General features: G+C 36.0%; 1 protein-coding gene across 5 annotated transcripts in view; it reads left to right on the top strand.

Annotated features, from left to right (window-relative positions):
• The window catches only part of Dph6 (diphthamine biosynthesis 6), a 138,631-nt gene that overhangs the window by 20,175 nt on the left and 106,418 nt on the right, over positions 1 to 12,038 (top strand). The window lies entirely within an intron of this gene.

The raw sequence follows: 12,038 nt of genomic DNA, 5'->3' as shown, positions 1-12,038 counted from the left end.
AACTCTGTTAATTCCTCGGGGCCAGCAAGAAACCAAAGAGAGAAAATTGATGCACATACATATATTTACATACACACTGAGTGAGTGAAGCAAAAGGTAGATTCCAGTAACATTATATATACAAATGCAAACGTGTGTGTATACATATAAACAGACAAACAGACATATAATACATGAATGGCTGGAACACTTCAGCAAACAGGCTCCTAGCATTTTACTTATATGCATACAGACAGACAGACAGACAGGCACAATTGGTGGATGGAGCTTGCTAGCACACCAAGACAAGCTTTACTTATGTACATGCATACATATTTGATGGATGGAACAAAGTTCCAATATACTTGCACACAAACTACACATATCCATACATACACATACATGTATACATATATACATGTTGATGGATGGAAGAACTTTATTCTTTCTCCCATGACTTATATAGTGCAGCCAAATCTTTTAAGGAGTATAACATTACAATGTGATTATGCTCTAGTTTTTTTCTAGTGAATGACTATGAAAAAACCAGTGTGTTCCCCAATACCTTTACAAGAAATAACATCACATAGTACAGGTAAAGAAAGCAAATTATTTCCAAGAACCTGCGTACATTCATAACTAAGCAACTTGTTATAATCTCACAAAGTGTGAGCAAGCAGTTTCTCTTACTGGCAAGCAGCGATGTACAGTTACAAAGAAAGGATTAATTATTTTATTATCTATCTTTAAAAGTAATCTTACATGAATCTTAAAAGAATCACAAATCTAAACTTTTATATAAAAATCAGTCATATCTATTTTAAATCCTCAGAATACATATCTACTCATAAGGAATTCTATTAAATCATATTAGGAAGCTGAGGGGAACAATGGGTACAAGAAATCAATCATCACCAGTCCAGCCTCAGTGAGACACGTCAGCCAGTGCTGCCATTGTTCTTGTTCCCTGACCATGAAAGAGTCTCTAGCACAGTAATTAAGAGTGTGCCTTCTGAACTTCAAATTGTTCCCTAAGATTTTCTACATCAGAGTCACGAGCAAAAACATCTCAACCTAGCTTCACTAATAGAATTTATTTTTCCAAATGCTTTCTAAGGATGGTGGTCATAGCTGACGACCTACATCTCTTAAGTTCTTTCCTAGGGTGGTGATAGAATCATTAATCTGCTCCAGCAGTTAGTGCCTGAGAGAGATCAGGCATTATTATTGTGAGTGCCAGAGATGCTGCCCAGTGAGGAGCTGGAAGCCCCCTTAAAGTTATCATAGAGTTCTTAGATTAAGAGGAATTTGAGGGCAGCGGGCAGAGCAGAACTCCATAATAGCATGAAATCCTCTGGACACGTACTCCTCGGAATCAGACTTCCACTGAGGCGCACCCATCCTGGCAGTTGTAACCTAACTGCTGAGCTGGATTCCATGACTTCTAAAGCCATGTGTCCTTCCTCCTACATCACCCTTGACAATATGTCTTCTGTATTTGTGCTCTGGAATTGAACCCAGAGCTTTATGTGTGCTAGTATATCCTCAGTTCTCTTTCAATTGTTATTTTAAGACATAGTTTTACCAAGTTGCTCAGGCTAGCCTTTAATTTACTTTATGGCCTAAGCAGGCTTTGAATTTGCCACTCTCCTGCCTTTGTCTCCCAAGTGTCTAGCATTATATAGGCCTGTACTACTAGGCCTAACTAATTGAAAGTTTCAGAGTAACTTCTTTATTTTGTTCACAATATCTGTACTCATTTCCATTTTACCATATCCTCATATCAATTTCTAGTAATAGCTATTATGAGTTTGGTATGATATATCATTGTAGTTTTGTTTAACATTTCCCTGATAGTTAATGATACTGAACATGTTTTTTTTTTTTCATACTGTTATTGACCATTTTTTATTTCCTTTGAGAAGGATCTAGAATAGCTTTAAGGTTTGATTATTTGGATGCTGCAGTTTGAGTTCCTCTGATAGTAGCTGATAGCCCTGCTCAGGTGATTTGTTACTGAGTATTCCCTTCTGTCTGGCTGTTGTTTTTCTTTGCTGTTGACTTGGCTGTGGAGAAGCCTCACACTTTGCTGTAACTGCATTAGTCTGCTTTTGTTTTTGTTTTAGGAAAACATGACAATATAGCCTGACTAGTGTTCTCTTGTGCTCTTGTCTAGTAGGCTCGTGGTTGCTTTCACTTACACTCAACGGCTTGATCCATTCTGAGTTATTTATTGTCCATGGTGAGAGATAAGGGTCAGGTTTAATTTGCACTTGGCTTTTCTGTGTTCTCAGCACCATTTATTGGGGAAGCTGTTTGTTCTTTCTCCAGTCTATGTTTGTGGAGCCTTAGATAAGAATCAATGCTATATAGATGAATGGCTTATTTCTAAGCTCCTGGGTTCTTCTCTGTAGGGTTGTTGTGTTTTAAGGACACCACCAAAGTTTCTGGGCTACCATGGTTGTGCCTTGTGTCTTGAAATCAAGTGTTATCATATGCCCAACTTTGATTTCTTTTGCTAGATTTTTCTGGTTGTCCAAGGTGATCACCGCTGTCATATTAAGTTGAGGATTTTTTTTCCAGTTATGTGAAGAAAACTATAGGTATTTCATGAGAATTTCATTCATTTTGTACATTTGCTTTATCTATTATTTTTTATAATTCCTATATTTGAAGTTCCTTTCCTTATGTGAGTGATGCTTATTTCCTTCTTTCAGCACTCTGTAATTTTCATTTTAGAGGGCTTTTGCTTCCTTAATTAAATTTACAGCTAAGTATTTGTTATAGTTTTTGTGAATACATTTCTTTCTTTCTTGGCAATCTTATTGTATATAAATAAGACTATTTTGTGTATTGATTTTTATGTCTTGTAACATGATGAATTTATCAGTTCTGAAGAGTTTAATGGTAGAACCTTTAGATTTTCAGTACATAATACTATGCCATTTGCAGATAGGAATAGTTTCACTTCTTTTCCATTTGTTTGCCTTTAATTTCTTATTTCTTTCTCTTTCTTACTTGACCTAGCTAGCTCTTTGAGCACTATGTTTTATGTACATGCATATAATATTGTGTACTTAACTATATGTAGCTACATTAAATGTGTGTATTCACATATATGTATTTCTTACTGTTAATAAATTCTTATAGTCAAGATTAAAAGGACAACTAAGAAGAGATTACCTAAGGAGTGACAGAGTTGCACATTAACTTCAGAGTTTTCTGGCTGAGTTCATAGTAATGCAAGTAAGAGATTAGAGAAATGCAATTCTGTAAGTAAGTTCAAGTTGCAAATGAAGATGTCAGGGTAGCTGGAAAGTTATATGGGTAGTTACCAGGCAAGTAGCAATCACAGAAATGATGGGTGTACATTGAAGGGAATTAAGAAAGCTCTTTGATGGTAATTCAATAGTAACAAGAAGTTTATGTAAGGGGTATCTTAAATGCACACTCTCATAGCTAACTTGCACAGCTTTTACTGGGTAATATTCATAATCAAAGTCAATTATATTGCTATATATTATAAATATTGTGCTCTTAAATTTTATGGCATTCTGTTTTCTCCTTAATCTCAGGCACGATGGTTTACAGGCTGCTTCATATGATTCTGGATTCATTTACTGAAGTTAATGGTGATAAATCATTATCTTGGTAGCTCGTTTTATTGAATATTTAACAATCTCTTATTAAAAATATATGAAATATATATCACCTAAAATGTTTTGTCTTTGTTTTTTAAAACAAATTGTGTAAATTCTCAAAAAGATACAAAGTGCTTGATAGTAGTGTATTCTATCATAATAACATCCCATGTAGATACCCAATTCAAATTACTGCTATAATTACATATAAAAGTTATTCACAGTTAAATCTTGCAAAATAAAGAGTCAACAGGTTTCGTAAACCTTGTGCGTCATAAGAGGTAGAACCTTGCTTTAAGCTGCTAAGGAATTGCTGCCTTTGTGCTGTCTTTATGGTGTCTCTCCCATGGTTTTCTGTTTACATTGTATTGTATAAATTCTGCTGAAGTTCATTCTTCTTAAGTGTGTCTAGTCACATTTCTCTCTCCAGTAAAAACTATTTTTGCTACTGTAATGGTTAGGATTCTTGCAAAACAACTTTCATCAATTATCTTTCATCATATTCCTTGTTTATTTAATGCTATAAGTAATTTGAAAGGTTGGATTTGTAGCTTTTTTTTTCCTTATGAGATTCAACAAAAGTTGTGGATTAGAAGGGGCATTATATTGAACTCTGTTCATCTCGAATTCAGTCATTTTGTATGCAAAATGTCAATCCATCTTTCCTTCAAAAACATGTATGAATGACTCTTTAGAATCTTTTGTTATTATATGGCTGTTTTGCCTGCATATATGTCCTTGTACTGTGGAGGCCAGAAGGCAGTGTTGGATCCTCTAGAACTAGAGTCACAGATTATGTGAGATGTGAGATGCCAAGTAGGTGCTGGGACTTGACCAGTCATTTGGGAGAGCAGCCAGTGCAGTTAACCACTGAGTCCTAGGATGCCTCTTAAGGTCTCTAAAGCAAAGATGGTAGATTAGTTAGCTTTTAATTTTCCTTTCCTCTCACCTTCATGCCAGTCTCAGGTCTTTTTTCTCCTTTATTCCTTAACCCTCAAAATAATGAAGTAAAGTTCTGTGGAGTTATTTATTTCATAACATACAGAGCTCCACTGCAATAGTCATATTTGATAGTAGTTGTAAGTGAACACCAAGAAACCCATAAGAATTATTACCTTTAGTAATAAGTTATGCAGAAGAGGAAAGAATAATAGTTATCCAAGTTGTGGAAGAGCATTTATTGATGGCATCGAATACTATAGATTGGGTTGAATTTATCCAGATTCATTCATCACCTATGGGTCGTGTTCCTCTGGAGTCTCCTTTAGACCCCTTTAGTGTGGAATTCAGCTTTCTAAGACATATGGCATTAGTCTTTCCTCTCAGGTGTCCTATGTGAGTGTTCTGATGCTTGGCCTATTCTCAAGGGAAGTTAGGGAGAGGTGCCCAAAGATGCCAGATTTCATCATTTGATTTTTTTTCCATTGAACTTTACTTTTTCATGTTCTTTTAGAATTTAACTACATTGTTAATTTTAGCAGTTAACTACGTTATCTATAATATTGAGGGAGTGTATTTTCATTAATTCATTTGTAAAGAGTCGTAAGCAAGGAATTCCTTTTGAAAATTAGATGAACTGAGAGCTTAGAGGACTTATTTTCTTCTAAGAGAATATAAAGAATATGAAAATGTATGTGAAGAGTCTTATAAAGAAACCGTAACATGCTTGTTATACAGAGATCATTGAGCAGTGGCAGAACATCGTAGCTCTTTGCAGTGTCCATGATGTATTTGGGGCAGTTACTGCTCTGCACGTCGTTGTGAAGTTCAAGTTGCTGAATGGATGATCTAACTTCAGACAAAAGTCAGTCCAAAGCCATTTCCTTAGATGTCAATTAAAGGATGTTGACAAGTCAAAAAGAAGACACATGATATACACTCACTGATAAGTGGACATTAGCCCAGAAACTTAGAATACCCGAGATACAATTTGTAAAACTCATGAAACTCAAGAAGAAGGAAGACCAAAGTGGATACTTCATTCCTTCTAGAAGAGGGAACAAAATACCCATGGAAGGAGTTACAGAGACAAAGTTTGGAGCTGAGACTGAATGAACAACCGTGCAAAGACTGCCCATGGGCGGGGGAAGCAAATCAAAAAGAAACTTAAACATCCAATTTTTTTTTTTCCTCTCATAAAGATTCTTCTGCTGCCTACCTTACTATTGGTTCAGAAACCATAGCAAGGGCCTCTGGCCATTGCTGTAGGAACAGCTTCCTTGTAGCCTTTCCCCTTAAAGCAGTTTCCAAAACAGACCCTTATGCTGCTTGTCTACCAGTTTATCTTTCATCCCAGAACGTCGCAGTTGCTATTTCTATTAAGCAACTTTCTGATGAAAGGTTACTTTTTTTTCAGAAATAAATGAAAATTTTAGTGCCTAACCTTCTCCCCCGTTAGGGTCATAGAAGTTTTTTTCAATATTTTGCAGGAATACCTTTAAATGAGATTTGAACCACCACCAAAGGAATAACTATTATTTTCTCCCTCTCCTCCATACCAAAATGTTTGGCAAGTGTCGTCTTTACCCCTAAACATCATTTATACCATTTTGAAGGAAAAGATCAGTATTTTAAACAGCTATTTCATGTGTAACCTTTTAAAATAAAGGTAGTATTTAAGTATTAAAGAGGAAAACAATTTCAAGGGTTGGAAGGTGACTTTTCATCATTTCAAAAAATAACAACCGTTTTTGAGCCAGTCATAATTTAGCTGTGTTAGACATTTTTTTTCTTGGTCTCTAGTAAATTTTGTGATTGTCTTAGGCCTCATCCCAATGCTTCTGACTTTGAAAGGCCATAAAACCCGAGCTTGCTCATAGACATCTAGTAGGAGTTGGATTTGTGGCTTTCTGTGGACGGTAATATGATTCTTTAAGGTGGTGTTTCTCAGTCTGAATGTTAAGAGTGAATTTTGTGCAGACTTTTGTACAAGTAAATTTGTGGGGAAAGAGCTCTGTGTTTTCATCTTAGATGTAATAGTACTCACTCTTTTTTATAGTTTAAAACCAAAATTTTAACCATTTGTTTCAGAAAACCTTCGAAGCCAGGAATATGACCTTTAATTGAAAATCAGTGGTTCTCTGATTTTTTTTTTTTTAATCACATGGTCATGTTGTGTATCTGATGATGAACAGAGAGCCTTCTGGAACTTGCAGAAAGTGAAGATTCATTGTGTGGCTAGAACAGGTGAGGATGCTGTGGAAATGTCTAGGAAAACATTATGATCTCACAGGACATAGTTACAAACAGTATTTTAAGATTGTAGCTATGGAGTAATGGGGACTAGTGAACAGGATGTTGACTTAAACCTCTGGTCCCAAATACTGGGAGGCTGTGACGGAGGATCAAAAGAGCAAAAGAAAGTGGGTGGGTGGGGGAGTACCCCGATAGAGGCAGGGAGAGGGAGGATAGGATGGGGGGGTTCCGGAGGGGAATCAGGAAAGGGGATAACATTTGAAATGTAAATAAAGAAAATATCAAAAAACAAAGAAAAAAAAAAAACCAAAAAACTAGAAGTGATGGCAGTTGAGGCCTGTGGAAAGAGCTACAGGTGTGGGGAGCTGGCTGTCTAAAAATAGACCTATAGCTATTATATATTGGAGGGTGAGGGACACTGATGTAATAGACATCACTCCTGATGTCCCCATGTCTTACTTTCCCTCTTCTGAGTAGTATAGCGCTTTTATGAGTAGTTATCCTACTATAGCGTATTTCATTATTTATATGAATCGCATATTCTTTCTATTCATCCATAACTTTGAATTACAAATGCCTGTTTTTCCGCTTTTGGCCCTCCTCAGCATTCACTGTAATGTTCTATTTGCTCTAGGAATATTCTCAATGATTTTCATCAATCACATAGTCAATTGTATCACAAATTAAAGGTGAAATTTCTCTTAGAACTTAGTGTTTGTAAACATTTTGCCTTACTATATAACTGCTGAGTCTTTTCCATTACATTAACTCTGTCAATCATGCAGATCTTTTCCACTTTATCTTGTGTATCAAAAAATCCACAGTATTATCCCTACAATCCACACATTATCTCAATGGGGTATATTATCTTCAGTTTGAAGATAAGCAAACTGAGATACAAGTTAAGTAACTTGTCTAAGTGCCTAAGGTTATACAGCTGAAAAGTGATAGGTCATGCGTCTGTACTCGTGTTGGAGTATAGTTATAGCAGGGCATGTACAGTGTAATCCAATATGCTTTATAGATTGACAATTAAGACGAGGACAGTCATGTGACTTGGTAACAGGTACATGAGAGGTCTTCAATTCAGTTATTGATATAATCTGTGTGTGTTGATCTCCTAGACTTTCAGAGTAATTTTGGATCTTGACTCCTCAAAGGATTGTGTAGGGACTGATTGGGTATCGGGGTGCTAGTTCAGCATAAGATTTATAGAGAATTTGAGGAAAAGCACATAGAGATTTACAGTAGCTCCAAGAAATAATTTTATATTATATATTTATTGAATCTATTAATGAATTTTAGTTTTATGCATTGTGTTGCCAGTAATTTTATTCCATGATTTATTTATTTTTAATATATTTTACAAAAAACATATTTTAAGTGTTTACATTTGTTTTGTTATTATTTATTTGTGTGTGTGTGTGTGTGTGTGTGTGTGTGTGTGTGTGTGCTCCGCAGTACACTTGTTCAGGTCAGAGGACTATAGAGGGCAGACAATGCTTTCCTTCTACCATGTGGGTCCACGGATCAAACCCAGCTTGTCAGATCTGCCAGCCGTCCTGTTTGTCTGATGGATGACATGCCCTGATATCTCTTAACTTTACATTTTACAAAACTGTGCCAGTTATGATGGTGTGCACCAGTAGGATATGCTGGAGACACTGAGGAAGGAAGATCAAGAGGTTCAGGGTAGCCTGGGCTACACCCTTGGAGCTAGAACATGGCTCAGAGGCAGAGGTTTGCTTAGGATGCCTGCACCCTTGGGTTTGGTTCAATTTGTATCCTCCATATTGAATAACTCATCTTTCTTATACTTAATATGTCTTACAAGAATGGTGCATTTTATTAAGATCTTGATTCATGATAAAAAGCATGAAGATGTTATCCATCATTGATAGTTGTAGTTTTCTACCTTGATTTCAATGATATCTCTACTAAGATAATTAACATATTCAAACACTTCCGCATGATCGGGCAGTAAGTAAGCATCCAAAGAAACAAGCAGATGTAGCTTTGGATCCGAACTGGAGGTTTTCCACTTGCAGAGAAGAGAAGTAGTTCAGTGAGATAATGTTGGAATAATATACGGGTATGTGTATTAAGATTTGTTCATATTATCAACCTTCACAAGGTCTTTAAATGTTCATGCTGAATGCCTCCTTGATGAAGTGAGCATTTGATAGAGAATCCCTTGGTTTATTTATTTGTTTGTTTGCTTCTTTTGCTGTATTGCAGCATACATCTAGATAGTGATATGGACTAAGAATATGAATAGAGCTTCACGTGGGGTAAAAGTTTAGAAGTACAAAGATATTGATGTTGGGAAGTGGGTGCTATTATTGGTTTCCTAGACTCTGGTTTACTGGCTCAGATTTCCTGGAGAGTAATTTAGCAGAACTCATCGACACAAAAATGTGGGTTCCACTTGGGAGATTTATCCTAAGGAAATAAGATATATAACAATTACATAATTGTTGATAAGTGACTGGCTATCAAAAGTATGATATGTATGATCCATAGGGTGGAATGCTGTATGGCGTCAAAAACCATCTATAATACCCGAATAAGGAAACAGATGATTAATACTTGGTGTAGGGTGCGTTTGTGTAGTGTGTATGTCGAACAATGCCTGAACCATGTGGCTCAACTGTCTAAATGGACTGTATTAATAATGTTTGTTTTTGCATTTTTGAACCTTTATTTTTGTCCTCTAACAGGCATTCTTTGCTTTGGGGCTTCTTTGTTGAACATTTGGCTGGTATTTTTAAATGTCCAGAATGATACGGGGGAAAGGAACCATAACAACCAACAGGATGTCAGCCATCCCCATGTCCTGTGAACGTCCATGAGGAGCCTGTTTTCCTCTTGGAGCTAGTCTATGGAAGCTGTGTTTGAGAGATTTTTTGTTTTGTTTTCTGTGACAAATGTCTGTCATTTCCTAAACAAGAGAGCCAGTGTCCTAGTTAGGTGTGCGGAGTTATTTTCATTCACTCAGAGCCCTGTTGTGTTAATACTGAATAAGCAGAGACAGCCTGACTGGTGGTGAAAGATGGTAAGCCACCCTCAGGGCTTTTTCTGGTCAGTCCTAACCCTCTGATTGCCACGGCTTCCTAATTTCCCATTTCCAGGGCATCACTAGAGTGACCTTGCTTGCTCAGTCTGCTGCTCCGAATCCCCAAGACTTTCACATGCATTTGGAAGTGGGCAGCCAGGGATTGTTTACAGGACTCCAAATGAACTGTGCACTCACAGCAAGTTTGATAAACACACATTTCCTCCTTTTATCAGTGAGATTGCAGAATGTGAAGTATGAGTTTCCAGTTTTACTCATTCCTCTCAGCCCTCTTCCTGTTTAAAAATATAGACGTACTAATTGCATGCTGATCTGTCCCTGTTTTTCATTCTGCTTACTGATAGTTGACGGTTTACCCCGATACTTACCTAGGCATAGTTTGGAATACTTGCAAAAATAAACTTTCCATGTATTCAGCTTAAAGGAGATTCATCCCGAGTAATGTAATGTGAGCACTAATTAACGGTAATGACTGCTAATCACTTTGCTTTTATACTCCTTCAGGAGCACTGCTATTATCCAACGTAGTTAAGTAAAATGGTTGTATGTGAATCAACACTACTGCATCCTCCTAGCAGCTATTGCTCACAATCAAGCTCTGCATAAATTAGAGTTAACGAAAATTGATTTTAATATGCTAGATTTGTAAAACAGTAAACCGAAATATCTTGTTAAAATTCTGACTGTCAAAAGGCTATTGTCAGCTGATTTTGCAGTTATCCTTGTAGTAGATAGAGAACACCATTCCAAATGCACTGTCCACAACCTGTCCTAGATTTCTTTGAAAACATATGTGACTCATAGTCATGATAGCACTTTGATTTTGCTGGAAGCGTTTATTTTATCAGATCAATGAAAAAACAATAGGCTAATGTTTAATATTTCTAAATTTGTCTATTGACTTCCTAGAGGGTCTCCCAGATTTTAAAGTGATATAGTCCATTTATATAACCTTGATTCATGGTATTGTACATTCATCATTCATTAAAAAGGGTTGCTTTGTTATGTTTAGACCCCTATAAAAGCTTTCTGTTTATTTATACTTATTCCACATACCTACACACTGCCTTGCCTCAGGAGAAGACTAAGTAAAACTCATAAATTAATAATTTAAGGGAGCAGTACTCAAGTAGCATTTTGGTTAAGCTAATAAGTTAAAGCCTCGAAATTGGTACCAGCAACTTTAACAATGCTTTACTTTTGACTTTTATTGGCTGAAAATAACTTGTTAAACTGGGGCTTTTGTACTAAAATGAAATCTTCATGCAGTCTTAAATCCCCTTCCCTTCTTTTTGATTTACAAGCAGGTTGACTTATTGTAGAATTTTTAACACTTTTACAGTTCTGTGCTTTGATTTCAGAGAAGGTGTTAATCTCCCTGGACATTGGAGAGTAACAGAGGTGTGTTATGTAGTGAGTGGCTTTTCTAGGGAAATTTGGATTTTATAGTAGAGGTCCAAGCTTTATGATAGTACCTGTGTACATGGTGATGTATGGACCATGGTGTGCTGGTGATGTGTTTGGTGTGTATTAAAGGATTATCTTCTTGTCTCCTTTTGCATATTATCTCTAGTTTCTTGGGGCATGACATTACCATTCTCATAACTAGTGAATAATTCGAGATACTAGTTTTTAATTATCCAAATGAAATATTTTTTATGTTATTGGTGGTATCAAAAAATTAAATCTGGCTAAATAAGGAAGTATAAAAAAATTTAAATGGTGATATAATATGAAGCTTTATATCATGTATACTAGGTTTATTGTATATATTGAAAGCATAGGTATAAAACAATTGGTACTGCTTATAATTGAATTTAGTGCCAAAAAATTGTGACAGAAATGATGTGAATTTTTATTTCCTAGGTTTGTAAGTACTGTGGGTAACACTGGCACTGTTGTCCAGTAGATGTTTTTGAGAAAAACTTGTGTTTTAAAATTATGTTCTGTATTTGTATATTCCTGTGTAATAAAATGTTTTAAAAGGTAAGGATTTCAGTTCTCAGTTTTTGCTTTTTTCCCAGTGTTTACTTTCACGTGAGAATGATTGATCTGTAGCTGTCATTTTACCCAAAGAGGGGACAAATGCAATTGGCCTTTTAGACAAAAGTATGCAAACAGGCTGCATTCTTTTCCTGATAGAATTA

This window comes from Mus musculus, chromosome 2 (genome assembly GCF_000001635.26).
Source record: "Mus musculus strain C57BL/6J chromosome 2, GRCm38.p6 C57BL/6J".
In the NCBI taxonomy this organism is placed as follows: domain Eukaryota; kingdom Metazoa; phylum Chordata; class Mammalia; order Rodentia; family Muridae; genus Mus; species Mus musculus.
The sequence above is the reverse complement of the archived record's forward strand: the minus strand, read 5'-3'. Positions and strand labels throughout refer to the sequence as shown.